The following is a 17,927-nucleotide window of genomic DNA, read 5'->3' as shown; positions in this document are numbered from 1 at the left end:
GATCATCAGCTCCTCTCCCGCCCCCTCGTAAATAGATCCTCGGGGGAGCCCGGAGAGAAGTTAAGAGGGGAGGGGAGATTTTCGCGGAGCAGCCCATCGAGCATCCAAAGCCGGGGTGAAGTCTGAGGGAGGGAAGGCAGGGAATCTCCTTTGGCACGCCAAGCCTCGCCGGTTTCCCGGAGATGGAAGCTTTTAGCAATGAGAGGCGCGAAGCTTCCCCACGCCCTCATTTATCCATCCCTGCCTCATTCATCTATCGCGGCGGGGGGGGGGTGCCTTTCCACCCACCCCCAGTAAGAGCTGAATGCGGTGATCCGGAGTGGGGGAGGGAGGAAGAGGAGGAGCACGATGACTTCATGCAGCCGGAGCGCCGTGAATTTGGGAGCAGCAGCTGCAGCTGCACCTTGGGGAGGCAATGACAGCGGGAGCTCCGCGCGGGCGTTTGTCCAAAGCACCCCCGGCGTAATCTTTTTCCAAAATAAAAAAGACACCCCCCTCCTTTGCAAATAAACCACCACCAGCAACATCCTGCAGGGGGCGGAGAGTTGCCCAAAAGCTGAGAAGGTTCAGCCGCAGTGCGAGGAGGGAAAGAGGAGACGATGCGCTGAATCGGCCGTCGGGGAGGTGAGTAGATGTGTAAGATACAAACACACACCCTTTTCGCCGCCGCCGCCGCCGCTGCCACTTCAGCAAAGGGAGGCGCAACACGTGCGGAACCGACGGTGTGGGCGAGAGAGCCTCGCTTGCTGGGCCGAGCGCCCCGTGGTGGGGGCTGGAGAAGCTGCTGCGGAGAGATCGGGGATGCTCCTCTGCTGGCATCCGAGCGGGGCTCCCCCCGTCCCACGCCCGCCCCTCCGCTGCCGTCGAGTGACAACGGGGGCCCTAAACTGCTGAGAATTGGGGTCGGAGGGGGGACTTTGATTTGGAAGGGTTGCCCGGCCCTCTGGTTTCGGGGGTCCCCCTCCCTCCTCTCCTTATGTCTTCCAAACAGGCTTGCGCGCAGAGCGAGCCGCCTCCCTCCTCGAGGGGCAGCGCTTGTTTTCTCGCCTTCCTAAAAATAGCCCGGAGTGTTTAGAGGGAGGGAGGGAGGGAGGGTGGCTGGGGACGGGAGGGGGGGCGCTGCCTCTCTCCTGCCTCTCCTCGGACCAGGACCGGCGTGACGGCGGCTCCTTTGCTTCCTCTTCTCCTCCCCAGGACGTGCGTAAAGAAGGGGCACCCGTTGGGGTTTGTGGCGCTCCGGCGGGATGGAATAAAGGACCGACCTACGCGCCAGTGTGGTGGACTGCTAAGGGATGACGCCTAAACTATGGGACATGTGACAGCTCTACTTCAGTTTACTTAAAGGTAGGCCAAAATATGATGGCAGGGGTTGGGGGGTCAGGCTGGTTGGAGGGGCGGGGTGTGTGTGGTCATTTACTGCTCCTGGGTCCTGGGTATTCCTGCTTCTCCCCACACAGCCCCGGGGCTTATTGGGAGCTGCTCTTAAAAGGTGCTACCATGTGTCTTCCCACCCCACCCCCAAACACAAGCAGCCATTTTAATGTTATGCACATACAGTTACACAGCTGGTAGTTGAGAAATGTCAGTAACAACAGTGAGGCCCATGAAGAACTAGTTGTGATGTGTCGGGATATGAACCAGTTCTTGTATCAGAGTCCAAAAAGAGAAGCAATCTAATATTGAGCCTGTTTTGGATCATAACCCAAAATATATGCTTTCTGTCCTTTGTGCTACTAACCCTCTTCTGTGTTGATTGTTCATTTTTTAAAAAATGGCTTAAAGGATTAGGTTCTCTGAAGGATGACATTTGGTACGTAACACCTATATGGACCCTTGATTTGAATCTCTCTTCTTCAACCACAGGAAAGGTGTCAGGCAGCAGCTCCCATATTTGCTGTTGGATGCCTTCAGTGTTTCAAGCATTTGGCTGAATAAAAACCCACAAACGGGTGGGTTGCGTAGTAATCTATCATTTCCCTCCAGTAATGGAAAATCCTTCCTGCCTGAAATGTGGGTTTTGTGCCAGAATGTGCAATGTGTTATGCCAATAGTCTGCTGAATGCCATGGAAGCATCCTTTATGTTTGCTGGAAGCGAATTCATAGTGGGCATTTTGTTCTTTTTAACAAATGTGGAAAAGAAGAAAGTGCTTGCTGTGGGCCTTTCCAAGTTCTACCCCCACATGCTACTAATTTAAGTGATAAATATAGGTTAAAATCAACACTACCGCTTGTTCAAGAGAGGGACTGCCAGCCAAGTCATTTATCTTGTTTGATTAAAATTAGGAATGATGCATATCAAAGTGGTCGCTGCCTGCAGAAATGGGCTCAAAGTGTCCCATCCTCTCCTGTTTAGCATGGCAAACTTGGACTTTTGAAGGTTTCTGTATATAGTAGCATAGATGACCTGTTTGAAGACCCAAATACATTATTGCTATAGTTTGGCATCTTTTGCTTTCCTTGGTGTACATTCCATCTTGTGAGCAACTAAGAAACTGTTTTAAAATAGAATCTATGTTTGACAGGTGTGAATCTTGGTTAAGAGCCTAATTGTCCACAGTTCTTGGATATGTACTGCTTCTCAACTATCAGAATGATCTCGGAATTTAAGTAATCTTTCCCCGCCAAGTAGATATTTTCACAGAGGGTTACATTTATGAAGCAGTTGAGAAGAACACACAACGCGTTAAGGAGATAATTGTGGCTCATTTAGTAATCGGTTTACTAAACCACTGATGACTACTAAAAATCTAAGGGAGGGAAATCAACATTTAGAATTCTCAGTTATTTTCTGATGAGGCTCTTATGGTTGTAGCTGCTGTGTGACATGCAGAAATTACTAGAGCCTCATCAGGAGGTCACTTTCCCAGAATAAGGTAACATCATTTCAGCTTCCTAGATAATTTGAGAATATCTTGGTCTTGTGACAGAGGTAAACTTTAAGCTTCACAATTTCTGGAATGAGATTTTAAAATGTATCCCTTTCAGACTTTTCTGGTAATTGACATACCCTTTTATTATGCAGAAGGGACGCGGGTAGCATTGTGGGTTAAACCACTGTGCTGCTTGGGCTTGCCGATTGGAAGGTTGGTGATTCGAGGCCCCATGACAGGGTGAGCTCCCATTGTTTGATCCCAGGTTCTGCCAGCCTAGCAGTTCGAAAGCACACAGTGCAAGTAGAGAAATAGGTACCGCTCCGGCGGGAAGGTAAACAGCGTTTTCGTGCGCTGCTCTGGCTTCGCCAGAAGCAGCTAAGTCATGCTGGCAACATGACCCAGAAAAACTGTTTGTGAAATCGGACAAACGCCAGCTCCCTCAGCCTGTAAAGTGAGATGAGCGCCACAACCCCAGAGTCATTCACGACTGGACTTAATTGTCAGGGGTCCCTTTACCCTTTACCTTTTATTATGCATGTGCCCCATTCTAGCTCTGAGCACTTTGGAAGTATCTTGATTGTTGAAGGCTGGTTTAGGGAAACTGGCCTTTGAGATGTTGCCGCACTCTCAGATTCCACCAGCACCAGCCAACATGGCCATTGATGAGGGTTTGTGCAAGTTATAACTCTCCAGCATTTCTGATCCCTGATTTAAGGACACACTTTAATGCACTGTTTTGAGGAAGGTCCTTCATTCACATTTTTCAAATGATTGCAGTGCCTTAAACCACAAATGTGTGTGTTTTAAGAAACTTTGGACTCTAAACTCATTGCAAATCATCCTAGAATTTTCAGTATCCAGTTAGTCAGTGATGTCAAATGCAGTGAAGAATAAGCCAATTTAAAAATTAAGAGGATAGGCCTACAAAATAGGTATCCATTGCTAAAGCGTAGAAGAACTCTGCATTCAACACATGTGTGCAGCAGTACACACCTGCATACCACATTTCTTAGTTCATATTGACACAAATTCCATATGTGTTCATTCACACCAACATGTACAGACTCATTGAACATGGAAATCTCTGAAAGAAATCATGAATATAATAAACAAATGAAGCTACATATTATTGGACAACCTTGGAGAACCACTGCCAATCAGTGTAGACAGCTCTGTGCTAGATTGACCATTCTGACTCAAGAAAAGGAAACTTCATATGTTCCTCCTTTATTCTTGGATCACCTTGAGGAGATCCTTTATCTTTCTTTAGACCCTTAGGACTGCAATTCCAGTTCTTCACCATTCATTGTGCTTATTCCTTGGAATTGTTGCATTTAGATATTGTAGTTCTGCAGCCAGACACGGAATAGTGAAGGAGCATTAACTGCTTTGTACATTCTCCTATATAGGAGCCATCTTGTTTAGCCCAAGTAAATCTTGGTGATGGCTTGTGGGTATGTAGATGAACCACATGTTGTTGGCATCCACATGTTGTTGTTCCATTGAGAGACAGTGGAGTGTGCCTCCAGGGGTGAAGTCAAACCACTGTGTGGGCACAAGCCTGGGCGGTGTGTATGGAGGTCCTGGGCTGCCCAGACGATAAGACCCCCTCTTGGTCTCACTGATGTGGTCCTAAGGAAAGCAGAGCAATACATGTGGCACCAGCTTGACTGCAGGAGTTGCCAGAAGACGGCATATGAGGTGCCATCAAATTGTAGGGACTCCACTCCCATTTCCTCCTTAGCCTTCTCCTGAAGATATTCCGCAAGGCAGGGGAAGTTTAGAATCAGAGTTTTCCTGCTCCTAGAAGGGCTAACTTCCCATGTTAATGAGCTCCATCTGCCCCTCATTTCCCTCTACAGCACATGCAGAAACTGCCTCCTTGACCATTGGACCTACTGTTGGTCTTATCCGCTCAATCCACCAGAGCCTGTCTTCTCATGCAGGGGATGTCCTTAACTCACCAAGAGAGACCCATCAACCACCCTAACCTGCTTCAGTCAGCCAGTCAAAGCTATCTTGGTAGTACTATTTATGTCCCCAGCAGTGGGCAGGGGGAAATGGAGTGTGTCAGGCGAAGCCATGATCTACAGGATTCCCCCCTACATCATGGCCTTGGAAAAAGATCCAAAACTATATCCATCCTGGGGCTGTCATATTAATTTTCCTTCCATTTGGAGTGGGGGCAGGAAGGGAAAGAAAAAGTTGCCCTCAGCTGGTCTAAAGGTAAAAGGACCCCTGACCATTAAGTCCAATCATGAACGACTCTGGGGTTGCCGCACCCATCTTGTTTTACTGGCCAAGGGAACCGGTGTTTGTCCACAGACAGCTTCTGGGTCATGTGGCCAGCATGACTAAGCTGCTTCTGGCAAACCAGAGCAGCACATGGAAACGCCGTTTACCTTCCTGCCGCAGCGGTACCTATTTATCTACTTGCACTTTGCCGTGCTTTCAAACTGCTAGGTTGACAGGAGGTGGGACTGAACAATGGGAGCTCACCCTATCGCGGGGATTCGAACCACTGACCTTCTGATCGGCAAGCCCTAGGCTCTGTGGTTTAGACCACAGCACCACCTGCATCCCCATTCAGCTGGTCTACAGCTAGCCAAAAATAGTCTTGCTAGAGTAGGAGATGGACTGAAACTATGGGAGGTCCTTTCTGTTCTTCCTCTTCTGTGGTAGGCTACCTCAGCTGTTTTAGCAGCAGTCTATGGTGGTTTTGCTGCTGTCTTTAAGCAAGGCTTGTCCTGATTTTCGTTCTGCATGAAATAATGATTTACCTCAGCCACCTATAGGTTGGTATCTTGCATTGTGCTCATGGAGCTTCAGCTTAGCGATAGCCTTTACCATCAGTGGTGTTTTCTGCACCATCATTCCTTCTGTATCACTGCTTGGGCAACTGGCCTTGTGAGTCTGTTTCTTCAGCTTGCTGGGTTCTGAAATGAGCAGAACAGGAAAACTGTTGTACTTTCAGTAGCTGTGCGGAAGAGGATTTTGGCTGGTGTAATCTGGCATTGTCATGCAGGTTTTGACAGGGTGCTTAGACTTGCACCTCCTGAAATCACTTCCTCTATGAACTGTTAGAAGTAAACAATCCTGATGATCCATTGCAACTGATTCAATCCTACTGGTTTGGCATTGAAAGTTTGAGAATGCCTACAGAGTTGCCATTGGGGCTGTTGTGCCTTTAAGTGGCATGGCAGCCAGAACTGGGAATGAGGCATGCCAGCAAAAGCTGCATCTGTTGGATTTGCTGCCTGCTCTGCAGCCATTACAGAAGCGCCACCAGACAAAAAAGCAGCAACGTTAGCAGTAAGTTATTCATTGTGGTCTGTCTTGAGAGAGCAAATGTTGCTGTGGCTTTTATGGCAAGCTGTTTGTTGGTAGAGCTGATACCAACATGAAATGGTTTATCTCCATCTGTTGTCTGCCTTTCAACATGGAAACTAATTTATTGGGCAGAGTGGCCAAGATTCATATGAAAGTTGAGGAGGAATCCACTGAAGCCTTTGCTGTGCTTACCCGTAAACTGTATTGATTGGTTGTAAAGGAGGATGAAGGTACACCTCAGAATAGTTAAGCTACACACGTTTGCCTAGGAATTGACATGTAGGGGTATACTGTATAGCTTTTAATGGCATAACCACTTGAGAGGAAAGTTAACTGGCTTTTGCCTTCCCCACCCATCCCAATTCAGGGTGAAATTCTTCTGCCTTAGAATACTGCTTCCATGGCTGCATTTTATTTTTTTTAAAAAAGGAAAAGCTAAAACTGTGTGAGTTAAGTAGCTTAGCCCCAAAGAAATGGGTCTCTCTAAAGAGATGAGCTGAAAGGGAGAATTGGGGGGAGTGGGGTGCTGATTTAATTCTGTTCTCATAAAAATGCTCCCACAACCTGACATGCCTCAGAGGGTAGAGTTGTCTTTTGGAAGCAGATGTTAGCGTGGGAGGCAATTACAGCCGATATGGAGAAGCTACTTCACACAGTGAGGAGGAGAAAAATATAGAGGTGTTTGTGGGAGGACAAAGAGGCAAAGTCATCTTGCATGGAAAGAAAGAGGTATTAATTAGTGCGGGAAGATAGCAACGTAAGTCTTCAGCGACTCTTGCATGCCTGCCTATGTTAAATGTTAAAGCTATTCCAGACAGAGGCTGTTCCCTTTGTTTTCTTCTTCCCTGTGCTGTAATGCATTTATCGCCCATTTACCCGTTACCCACCTTCCCTCCATTTAGGCAAATGGGACTTGGTGGAAAGCTTCTCCTTACCCTGCCCCATTTTTGTGGGGCCAGGGAGAGAAGGTTAGAGCTGGGAAGCACATTTGGTGCACTCCTTTGAGACTTGGCTGCTTCCACCAAGAAGTGAGTGTGCCCAGCTAAAAAGAACGCCAGGCTAAGGTACCTGCTTAGTGCTCGTGAACTGGAAGATGTGAACCATGAATTGCAAGTGAGCTTTGAGTGGTTGTCCTGCAAGTCTCTGCATCAATATACATGACATAGTGCAGGATCCTGATTTCTTTTCCTTTCTCTCCAATGCTTTATCTTTCTATGGAAAACGTTCTGTTTCCTAAGTTCATATTGGAAACGATGAATGAATGCCAATTGCCAATAATATTAAGTGAGCTTGGTAGTTTCAGTGTTTTAAGCTTTATTAAATGCAAGTAAAATAGACATGCTAAATTAGGTAACAGTCTAGGGTACCAGAATTCGTTTTGATTTAGACTGAAAAATTTCCACTGCAAATTCCCCTGTAATATACCAGGAAAAGACTCCCAATTTAAAATATATCTATCTATCTATATATGATGCCGATATGTATGTGTATAAGCGCTGAGGTTATGTCACATTGGTAGTGAAAGAAAGCAAGGAGTGTATCAAACTCTTTTTCATATATTTCTTGCATATGCCGTTGCTGAACTTACAGCTACAGAGACTTTGGGGAGATGGAGTTTCTCCAGCCATAGCTGCTGGCTCCCTCTACATAGCATAGGCATATCTTGAAAGGACTTTACAAATCTTTGTGCAGTGTTTTGAGGGCTGCAGATTTTAGGGTGCCTTCCTCTCTTGCTACTGCACCTGAAACTATTGTTCTAACTTCTATAATTCAGCATCTTGTTCTAAGAGCCCCATATTTGGGGAGCTGAAACATACAGTACTTGGCTCCCAATAGTACATGCTTTTTGTAACCATGATCCTTGTGATACTCTGCTCAAAACAGCCTTGATTTAATGAACCTAAGTACAAGTTATTGACTTAGCTCTGCTGAATATTATCCACTTGTTAATCTATGGTGCTTGTTTTAAAAGGAATCTAAAACAGCAGAGGTCTGTATTGATCCATTTTTGTCATCTTTCCCCCTCCCTCAATTTACAGTTGTCCTTGTACTAACCTTGAACATAACAGTGAGTTTTAAAACATACATTGCAGTTTCAGATTGATGATTTAAGCCATGCATCTCCTCATTTTGTATGGCTAAATAGAATGGGTGATTGAATAATACTTCCTTCTCTTTCCCTCCCCACTACCATGCTGTTCACATATTCTGCATATTTAATTTTATTTTCTGCTGAGCAAAACACATTGCTGCAATACTCTTCCTTTTTTCTTTTTGTTGTGTAGGATGGCGTAAGTAGGTGCTGATGTTGACACAGCATTTTGTGCAGTCAAAGAGCTGTTTGTGTTTGCTAGAGAAAAGAAAGTAATGTTTCACAACAATGGAGATGGGAAGGGGCCTGTACTGGATATCACTTAATGAGGATTCTAGCCTAACCAAGGCATGTCTACTCTAAAGTAAGCCCCCAGTTTAGCTTGCTTCTGAGTAGACATGAATAGGGTTGTACTGTTCATTACATTTTTGTGCATGCAAGTTTGGAACCACCTAGGGTAAAAAAAGGAGTGAATTTGTCACTAATGGTGATTCTCATGCATTCTGCTGATTGGAAGTACAAGATTGTATTCAATAGTGATAGAGGAGAGAGCAAGGGGTTTCAGATTGATAAACACAGAATCAATATGGTTTTACATTAACAGCAGGCTTTTGTTCCTCTAAAGATAGGTGCTTAGATCTGATCTAACTGCAGAAGCCCTTAGCAACCTTAGTTCCAGGTGTTCAGTGATTGGTTATGGTTCCCGTGGAATTTTTGGAATTCACTGCTGTCAAGATATGCCAGTTATCTCTAGTTTAGAAGACTTTAAAAGAGGATTACAAATTCACGAAGAATAAGTGTTGTCAATGGTGCCAGTCATGATGATTTTATGAGTCATCCCTGTTTGGAGGCAACATGTCTCTGAGAATCAGTTGCTGAGGTGTGTCAGAGGGAGTGGGCTGTTGTCTTGATGCCCCACTTACGGACTTCCCAGAGGAATCTGGCTGGCCACAGTGGGAGATGGGATGCAAAAACTAAACAGACTAAACTAAACACTGGGCACATCCAGCAGAGTTCATCCTATGTTCTTTTGCTGGGGGTCTTTCCTAGAGATGTGGAGATCCAGGAGGAAAAACCTGGGAAAATGGTAGGAAATTGGTTTCTCTCCCCACTCCCAAACTTTTCCAGTTTTTTTTCTGGGCCTTCATATCACTAGCTATGCCACATCATCATCATCATTATTATTATTTTTTTAAAGTTCACACCTAAAATGAATATGACAAAGTTACTGAAAATAAACTGAGCACTCATCCAAGACCAGAGGCTGTGGCTGACTATTGGATATAAGCCTGCTGTGGCGTAATATGTGAAATGGACTTAGTGCCAAGGTATCATCATGCAGAACACCAGCCATTGGCAGACTTGAAGGTTGAAGGTTCTAATTCATTTTTTTACACAGCTCCAGATTCAAAATAGTCACTTGGGGTGGGTGGAGCAAGATTCACACTGAGGGGGCGGGTTTCAATGGGTGGAGCTTAGTATCCATGGCACTCCATGAGCTGGGTGGGCAGACTGCAGGTTTGGAAGATCTGCTTTGTTTTTTTTACTAGAACTCAGAGTCTTACCAACCAGAACCAAACAGTTGCTCAGATGGGAAGCTAGGAACTAAGGAACCAGATGTCTCTGGGTTCAGGCTCTGTCCAGGAGTTTGTGATAAGTACCAGCACCAAGCTCATAATTCCTGCCACACAAAAATCCACTTATGGTTTTCCGGTGGGCAAGCTCTGTGTGTGTTGCCTTCTATTTGTTAGAAATTTGAGAGTCAGAAATCCTTGCTGATCTTCTGCAAACGACTTAGAGACCTATTGGTAGACCCCAGTCTACCTTCTTCCCACCCTTGCCATGAGTCATAGCTGTAGCTGAGTAACTGAAGATCAGGGATTTTAATTGGCTAATTAAGAGGAGGGGCCCTTTTAGTTGTTGCTATTGATCAGGAAATCTTTCTAATCTACTGCAGATTACCCAGCAGAAAACCCTGTTTTTTTCCCCAGCCCCGCTGTACACTACTATCCTGAAAAAAAATGCATCATTATCTCCAACATGTATTGCAGATTGTGCCCTGAAATTTACTGTGTGTTCGGCCCAGGAAAGTTCATTCTCAAATTAAGGTCTCTGAAAGTCAAGGGAAGGCTCTGATTAATCTCTAGCAATTCAAAAGACTGTATTCAAATAGGTGAGATTTTAAAGAGAGTCTTATTTTATATGGGGACTTTGTATTGTTCTGGAGCTTTGCATCATGAGTGGTGTGCTTAAATTGAGACCAGAGTGCACTGGAGGCAAAACTGGGTTTGGATATTAAGCACACACTTGTGGTTAGATGTGGATTTCGTTTGGGTTGGAAGCCCTCTGGTTGTATCCAAGCAACTCTGCTGGAGTTGAAGGGCTTGTTGTGTAGGAAAGAGCAAAAATCTATTCTGTGCTGCTCCAGAGGTCAGGACTATATGTCAAGGGCTCAAGGTACAGGATGGTAGATTTCAGTTGAACATGAAGGGGAAATGTCTTAACAGTAAGAGGAGTTTGAACATGGAGACAGTTGCATAGCAGGAGATGATATTCCCTCTCTCACTAGCAATATCCAGACAGAGGCTTCACAGACATCTATTGGGATGCCCTTGCTCTGGATTTCCTACATTGAACAGGAGGCTGAATTAGATGGCTTACAAGTCTTCCCCACACACTGCCCTTAGAGCTTGCAGCTAATATTATGTGGCCAACATTATCCTGATTTTTAATAATGGTCACAACTCTTCATTTCTACTAGAGTGGTTCCATTTCAGAAAGCCATGAGACTTTTATTAGATTCTGCTCCTTGTTTAGAGTACAGCTGTTTTCTTTGAACACAAAGAATATGTGAAAATAATTACGTATGTGTATATATTATTGCCGAGTATCCTTGAAATGCATCCAAATTGAATAGAAGATGGGAAATCTAAGACATTTGCAAAATATTGACACTTGAAGGGGGAAAATTGTCGGCTACACTATAATACTTGTAAAATCAATCCTAAAGCTCAGATCTATGGTGCTGCTGGAAAAGACGGAAAAGAAAGGGCAAAGTCTCCCTCCTCTGAGCCCTTATCCCCCTGTGGAACCAACCATAAGTGTGATTAGTTGAGAAACTGCTGCCAGCAGCGTTCCTACTGGTAGTAACAAAATAAAAAAATTCCTTCCAGCTATCTGTAACCCCTACTGGTAGTGATAAGGATAAATCGTTGTAATAGCACCATATATGGGTCAACTGAACCCAAAGCTGCTTGTTAACTTTGTCACTCCAGTGTTCACTGGCTGGGATGAAGATTACTCTGATGTTAGATTAATAATTTTTTAATGCCATGATGCATGACCAAAACATTATTTAGGATTTTCTCTAAATTAAATAACATTGAAGCTGTGTTCAACACCTGACATTAACCTATTGCAGGGGCCACCAGCCTTTTTGGGACCAGTGGGCACATTTCAGATTTTGAGAACATTGTAGGTACCAGTCACACACACACAAAGCTGTCATTTGGAGCATGCCATAGCGCAACAGGGCTACCGCAGGGGGTGGGGCATAGCATGACACAGAATTACAGACAATACAGTCATTGCTGCTTCTCTTCCCACCCTACCCCCCAGAACAACCTCATGCTTACCGTAGGAAGTCAGTGATGTCCTGCTGGTCCTGACTGTGCAGATATAACTGCTAAAGGCAGTGCCAACCCTAAACCCAAAGCCTGGGAGACATTCCTAAGCCTGTTTGCAAAATTTTAGCACTCTGCCTTTGCTGTTTAGAGAGGGGATTCTTTAACATCCACCTGCACTTACGAATTAGTATTAAGTATTAGTATTTGTGGAAATTAGCTTCCTAGGGAGTACTTGATCTCTGACAAACCCACCACAGGAAAGATGCATCCTGGTTGCTAGGAAAAAAGGAAGGGCAAGCTATGGGTATTCCAATGGTTACTAGAAAATAAGAGAGAAGCAGGAGAAGTGCACTAAAGGAAAGGGGGAAATACAAACTGTTTAGGACTCCAGGGATTCCTATTGCCTGGTTTCCAAGCAACTCGGTCGTCAGTGACAGCTCTGACTTCACTCATTCGCTAAAAACACTGAAAGGCATGAGCAGTCGGGCTGCATCATTTCACAGAAATTGCTTAGAAGGGTACCTGTACATTTTGCTTCCTAACGTTATTTCCAGAAGGGCTAGGGACTTGCTTTTATATATATATGCAGTATATAAAACAACGAAAGCTCAGAGTCTGGACCCGTGCCTGGGAGCACCAATGAAAGACTTGGGCGTCAAGTTGGTAACTCCAGCCTATAATAAAAAAAGCTGCCTTGATGACATTTGTTATGGTTGCATGATGCAACATGACATTGCATTCTCCTGGTTTGTAAACGTTCAAAATTTATTGATTCCTCAGTCAAGCATCTTTTGCTGTGATGCCTTGTTGTACTCTTTTTGGTGCCTCCTAAAAGTGCTCTTGTTTAGGCTAGGCTACCCAGACATGTGAGGGCGCGGGTGGCGTTGAGCCTAGGGCTTGCCGATCGGAAGGTTGGCAGTTCAAATCCCCGTGACAGGGTGAGCTCCCGTTGTTCAGTGCCTGCTCCTGCCAACGTAGGACTTCGAAAGCACGTCAAAGTGCAAGTAGATGAATAGGTACCATTCCGGCAGGAAGGTAAATGATGTTTCCGTGCACTGCTCTGCTTTCTCCAGAAGCGGCTTAGTCATGCTGGCCACATGACCCGGAAAAACTGTCTGTGGACAAACGGCGGCTCCCTCGGCCAGTAAAGCGAGATGAATGCCGCAACCCCAGAGTCATTCGCAACTGGACTTAACTGTCAGGGGTCCTTTACCTTTACCCAGACATGTAAAGTTGACATATATTTTAATCTGCAGTTTTAGCATATGGTTTTTACTTACGCTGTATTGTAGTGATACTGTCGTCCAGAGTTTCCCCCTCTGTCACTGCAGGGTGTTTCTATCGTCCCTTCCAAGGTTTTTAAAGCTCTTGAGATTCCCAAGGTTGCAGTTCTGTGCACAGTGGAGGATATTTATTTCCTGTCATGGTTTGGTAAAGATGCAATCCACTAAAGCTTCAAGAGCTAATTTTAATTTATCTAGACTGGTTGTCTCTCTAGGGGGAGCTTCGTGCAGAAGGAAATGCTGAATATGATTGACTTGCGTGCATACGGTTTCCACTGCTACTGCTGCTATGAGTCTTGCTGAGGGTGGGATGGAAAGGTTCTATTGAGGCTGTCATGTTTATCGATGGCCTGTCTGCAATTCCACTTAAATAACTTAAGTCTAGTCGTGCTAAAATAAATGACAGGCGGACTATACCCCAAGTTTTCAGTTGTTTGTGATGACCATGTCTGATTACTGAACGAACTCCACTGGTTGAGCAGGAATAATTCTCTGACTTTACACACTTAACACTTGATCCAGTAACGTTATAGACATTCTAATTAGACAAACCACTCTTGGTAGACGATGAAATGCATCAATATTAGTTGTCACCGTGTCAATTCTATTCATAGAGAACATTTATGGTTCATCTTATTCCACAGTAATATCAGTCACCAGCTTTTGTCGCTTGTAACACCTGTTTCTTCTAGGAGTAATGGGCTTCAAATCCTGGAAAGGAGCAAACCCTAGTTAGGGTTTACCTGTGATTAACTTTGGTGTGGTCATTCCAAATAGATGAGTCAAGCTGAAGCGGACAGAGAAGAGGGAATGTGGTCCTTCAAGCCATGTCTCCTGCTCCTGTGGTGTAGCATCTGTACAAGCCAATAGAAGTGGAGGTCAGAGGCATGAAAGGGACCTTTGGGAATACTAAGAACACAAGAAGAGCCTGATGGAGCAGGCCAATGGCCCATCTAGTCCAGCATCCTGTTCTCACAGTAGCCAACCAGATGCCTAAAGCGAAGCCCACAAAGCAGGACCAGAGTGCAACAGCACTTTGCCCACTTGTGATTCCTAGCAACTGATACTCAGCTCATGAATCTCTTAAAGCCATCCAAATTGGTGGTCATCACCACTTCTTGGGGCAGCAAATTCCTTTAACTAAGCATTGTTGATGTTATGTACTGAAGTTCTCACCCTGGGCCAGCAGGGGGATACTGTAGATAGTTTTCACTCAGGTTCACATATGCAAATAAGGGATTGAAAGTGACATTAAGTGATTGGATAGTTACAGAAAATGGTTACTGTTGCGTTCTAGTGGATCTCTATATAAGCAGGCTGGCTGAACCCTTCAGTTCAGTTCTGTTCTGACCTGTGAATAAACAAGAGCTGTTTGAAGAATCACTGTGTCGTCTGATATGTTCACCCACAACTTAACAGTTGAATCCTCCTATCAAAATGGCTGCTTAGTGGAAAGGTTGGCTCTGATAAGAGAACTCATCCCCTTATCCCAACCATGAGCCTATGATAAGGAATTTGTACAACCCAAGTGTACACGTCTTCCTGTCTCATGACTGTATATGCCGTCAAGTAGCTGTACACTACAGTCATACCTCGGGTTGCAAACGCTGTGGGTTGCGGGTTTTCAGGTTGAGGACCGCGCCGAACCCGGAAGTACTGGATTGGGCTGCTTCCGGGTTTCAGTGATCGCGTATGCACAGAAGTACAAAATGACGTCATGCGCAGAAGCACCGAATTGTATCACACACGTTTGCAGACACGGCGCTGTGGGTTACGAACACTGTGGGTTGCGAACGTGCCTCCCGCATGGATCACGTTCGCAACCCGAGGTATGACTGCATTGCCGAAACATGGTTCTACCAAAGCCACGCTGCTGTTTTCTTCTATATTCTACCGCATAACAAGTATGCAACGAAATGCTTCAATTGAGAAATCTGTCTTTTCTTTTTGGTAATGGGGAGTTTCCCCTCACCCCTTTCCGGCCTTGTGTGGTGCACTTGCTAGATGAGAGTGGATGAGGGAAAGCTTGGCAACAGTCAAACAGAAAATAGAGCGACACTCATTAAATCATAGAAGAATTAGAGCATGTAGAAATTTCAGTCTCTCTTTGGAAGAAAAAGTGGGTTGAGAGTACACATGGAAAAAAGATTGAATGAACAACAAGCTTCGGCTCAGAATTTTAAGTAACCTCCCTTTGTAATAGTTTCTACAGGCGAGTTCTAGTGCTAGAAGTGCTTGGATGGTCAAACAGACTAACAGTAGAAAATTCCAACAAGAATATAGTGCTCTCGTATTCTGCCTCATGCTTCACAGTGACCCGTCAAAGAAATATGTTGTTCATTGTTGATAACTGTTGTCAGTGTGGGCATGTAGAATGTGAAAGCAATATGAATTACATGGGGAGGGGCAATGTTATATTATTCTCAACACATGCTACATTACAAAGCTACATGGCATGATCAAGGGCGTGAATTATGCAGTATCATAATGTGGTGTTAATGTTAAGCAATGCAACAGCAAGAGGGCATGAAAGAGTTGCTGGTGACAAATGCAAGAAATGAGCTGGCAATGTCAGGTCTGGCAGGCACAATGGATGCGGCTGATGGGGCGCATTTGGCTTGAATGGTCACAAATGCAGGTTCAATTATTTGAAGGGAGAATGGGCGACCTACTCACTGTTAGGCAACACTGTACAGTGGTGCCTCGCAAGATGAAATTAATTCGTTCCACAAGTTTTTTCTTCTTGCGAGTTTTTCGTCTTGCGAAGCACGGTTTCCCATAGGAATGCATTGAAAATCAATTAATGTGTTCCTAGGGAGACCGCCTTCAGACCAGGTCCGGGGACAGTCTGTCCCCAGACCTCTTCTGAAGGCTGGCGGGGGGGGGGGGGAAGGACTTTTCTCCCCACCGCCAGCCTTCAGAACAGCCTTCTGAAGGCTGACGGTGGGAAGAAAAGCCCTTCTCCCGCCGCCAGCCTTCAGAAGAGTTCCTGCAGGGCTGCCTAGGCTGCGGATAGCAGCCTGCTGCCCGGTGCGAGGGACGCTCTAAAGCAGAGCGCCCCTCGCATGGGGCAGACATTCGCAGCTTGGGGAGCCCTGCAGGACTTCCCCGCAGGGCTCTCCAAGCTGCGGATAGGGGCAGCAGGCTGCTATCCGCAGCTTGGAGAGCCCTGCGGGGAACTCTTCTGAAGGCTGGCGGTGGGAAGAAAAGCCCTTCTCCCGCCGCCAGCCTTCAGAAGAGTTCCTGCAGGGCTGCTGAAGCAGAGCGCCCCTCGCGCGGGGTAGACATCTGCAGCTTGGGGAGCCCTGCAGGACTTCCCCGCAGGGCTCTCCAAGCTGCAGATAGGGGCAGCAGGCTGCTATCCGCAGCTTGGAGAGCCCTGCGGGGAACTCTTCTGAAGGCTGGCGGGGGAGAAGGGCTTTTCTTCCCACCGCCAGCCTTCAGAACAGCCTTCTGAATGTTGGCGGTGGGGAGGAAAAACCCTCCTCCCACCGCAAGCCCCGGGAACAGAGGAGAGGCGCTGCGCTTCCCCGCTGTCCCCGGAGATTTCCCTATGGGCTTTCGTCTTGCGAAGCCGCTAAAAAATCGGAAAACCCTTTCGTCTTGCGGTTTTTTCGTTTAGCGAGGCATTCGTCTTGCGGGGCACCACTGTATCTGGAAATACTTTAGCTGAAGATAAACTGCAATCATTTGTCTTCCACTCTTTGTATTGTAGGCACTTATTTTATGTCACATCATTTTGTTTTTATCTTGGAAGATCCCAGAGCCTTTACAAATGTTTCAGCTTTGGCACTTCCATTCCTGAGATGAAAGGCAACTTAACACTAAGTTGAAACAAGCAACAATCAGGTTTCTGCAGATTGCCATTTGTTCTGATTTATCACTAAAGAGAGTGTTTTATGGGGTAAGTGGGGCAAAGGCAAAACTGCTCAGACCCATGGCCTAGAAAGCACAGGGCAAGCGGAAAACTGCTCAGACTTATGCTTTCTAGGCAAAGGGCAAGTGGAAGTGTGTATGAGCCCTCTAGGGAAAAAAAATCATTTTAAGACTAGGTGTGGGGAGGGAGACAGTATTTTCCGCATGTCATAAGTATGTCCTGCCTCAGTCCTAAGTGATGTAGGAGAGTAAGATTCATTTGCATTGTTTTCTAATTTACATATTGTTTTTTAGGTCTGTGGCCCTCATAACTCATTTGAACTCTGCCTATATTGGAGAGAACATCAACTCTTTGGTCACAATCCCTTTTTTTGATAGTTCCCTATTTTAAAGATAATACTGCTCTGGAAACATTTCCTCTGGGCAAGGAATTCCCATTTGTTCACCCATAGTGCTTCAGAGGCATTATAGTGGTATGACCACATTATTCTTGTGAGTCTTCTGGTGTACCTGACTAAATTCAACCCATGATGATGCTCACAAAGGGAAAGTCACATATTTAATCTTATGTCCAATCTGGCCTGAATGCCACATCTATCTATAGCTCTCCTTTTGGAGCAAATTGTTCCTTCCTGCAATCCCACTTAAAGGCTGTTAACTAGCCTGTTTGTGCAGCACCAAAAATGTGTTGCCATTTCATTTAATCAGAAAGGCAAATCTTCCCAAGCAGATCAGTTTAATGGCAGAGTTGTATAGTGTATATGTCATAAAGGATAAAAATAGTGCTGTCATGCAAGTAGTTTTTGATTTCACATTTAGCAGCAGTATAAAAGTATGACCAGGCCC

At 45.4% G+C, this 17,927-nt stretch overlaps 1 protein-coding gene and 1 long non-coding RNA gene across 4 annotated transcripts in view; one reads left to right on the top strand and one right to left on the bottom strand.

Moving 5' to 3' along the window:
• LOC309349184 overlaps nt 1-748 on the bottom strand; it is a 70,648-nt gene extending 69,900 nt beyond the window's left edge. For both annotated transcript variants that reach the window (XR_014159806.1, XR_014159807.1), the window contains exon 1: nt 656-748. This is a non-coding gene — a long non-coding RNA (uncharacterized lncRNA). The remainder of the gene's footprint in view (nt 1-655) is intronic.
• The window catches only part of PKIA (cAMP-dependent protein kinase inhibitor alpha), a 41,269-nt gene continuing 23,718 nt past the window's right edge, over nt 377-17,927 (top strand). Inside the window, exons 1-2 of one of the 2 annotated variants that reach the window (XM_081874907.1) lie at nt 377-624; nt 1,195-1,344. The gene's annotated coding sequence lies outside the window, so the exon portion shown is untranslated. The other variant, XM_081874908.1, reaches the window with a different exon arrangement.

The sequence above is a fragment of the Podarcis erhardii genome (genome assembly GCF_964252035.2).
Source record: "Podarcis erhardii genome assembly, chromosome: 8".
In the NCBI taxonomy this organism is placed as follows: Eukaryota; Metazoa; Chordata; class Lepidosauria; order Squamata; family Lacertidae; genus Podarcis; species Podarcis erhardii.
Note: the sequence above shows the minus strand (reverse complement) of the source record. Positions and strands in the feature narration are given on the sequence as shown.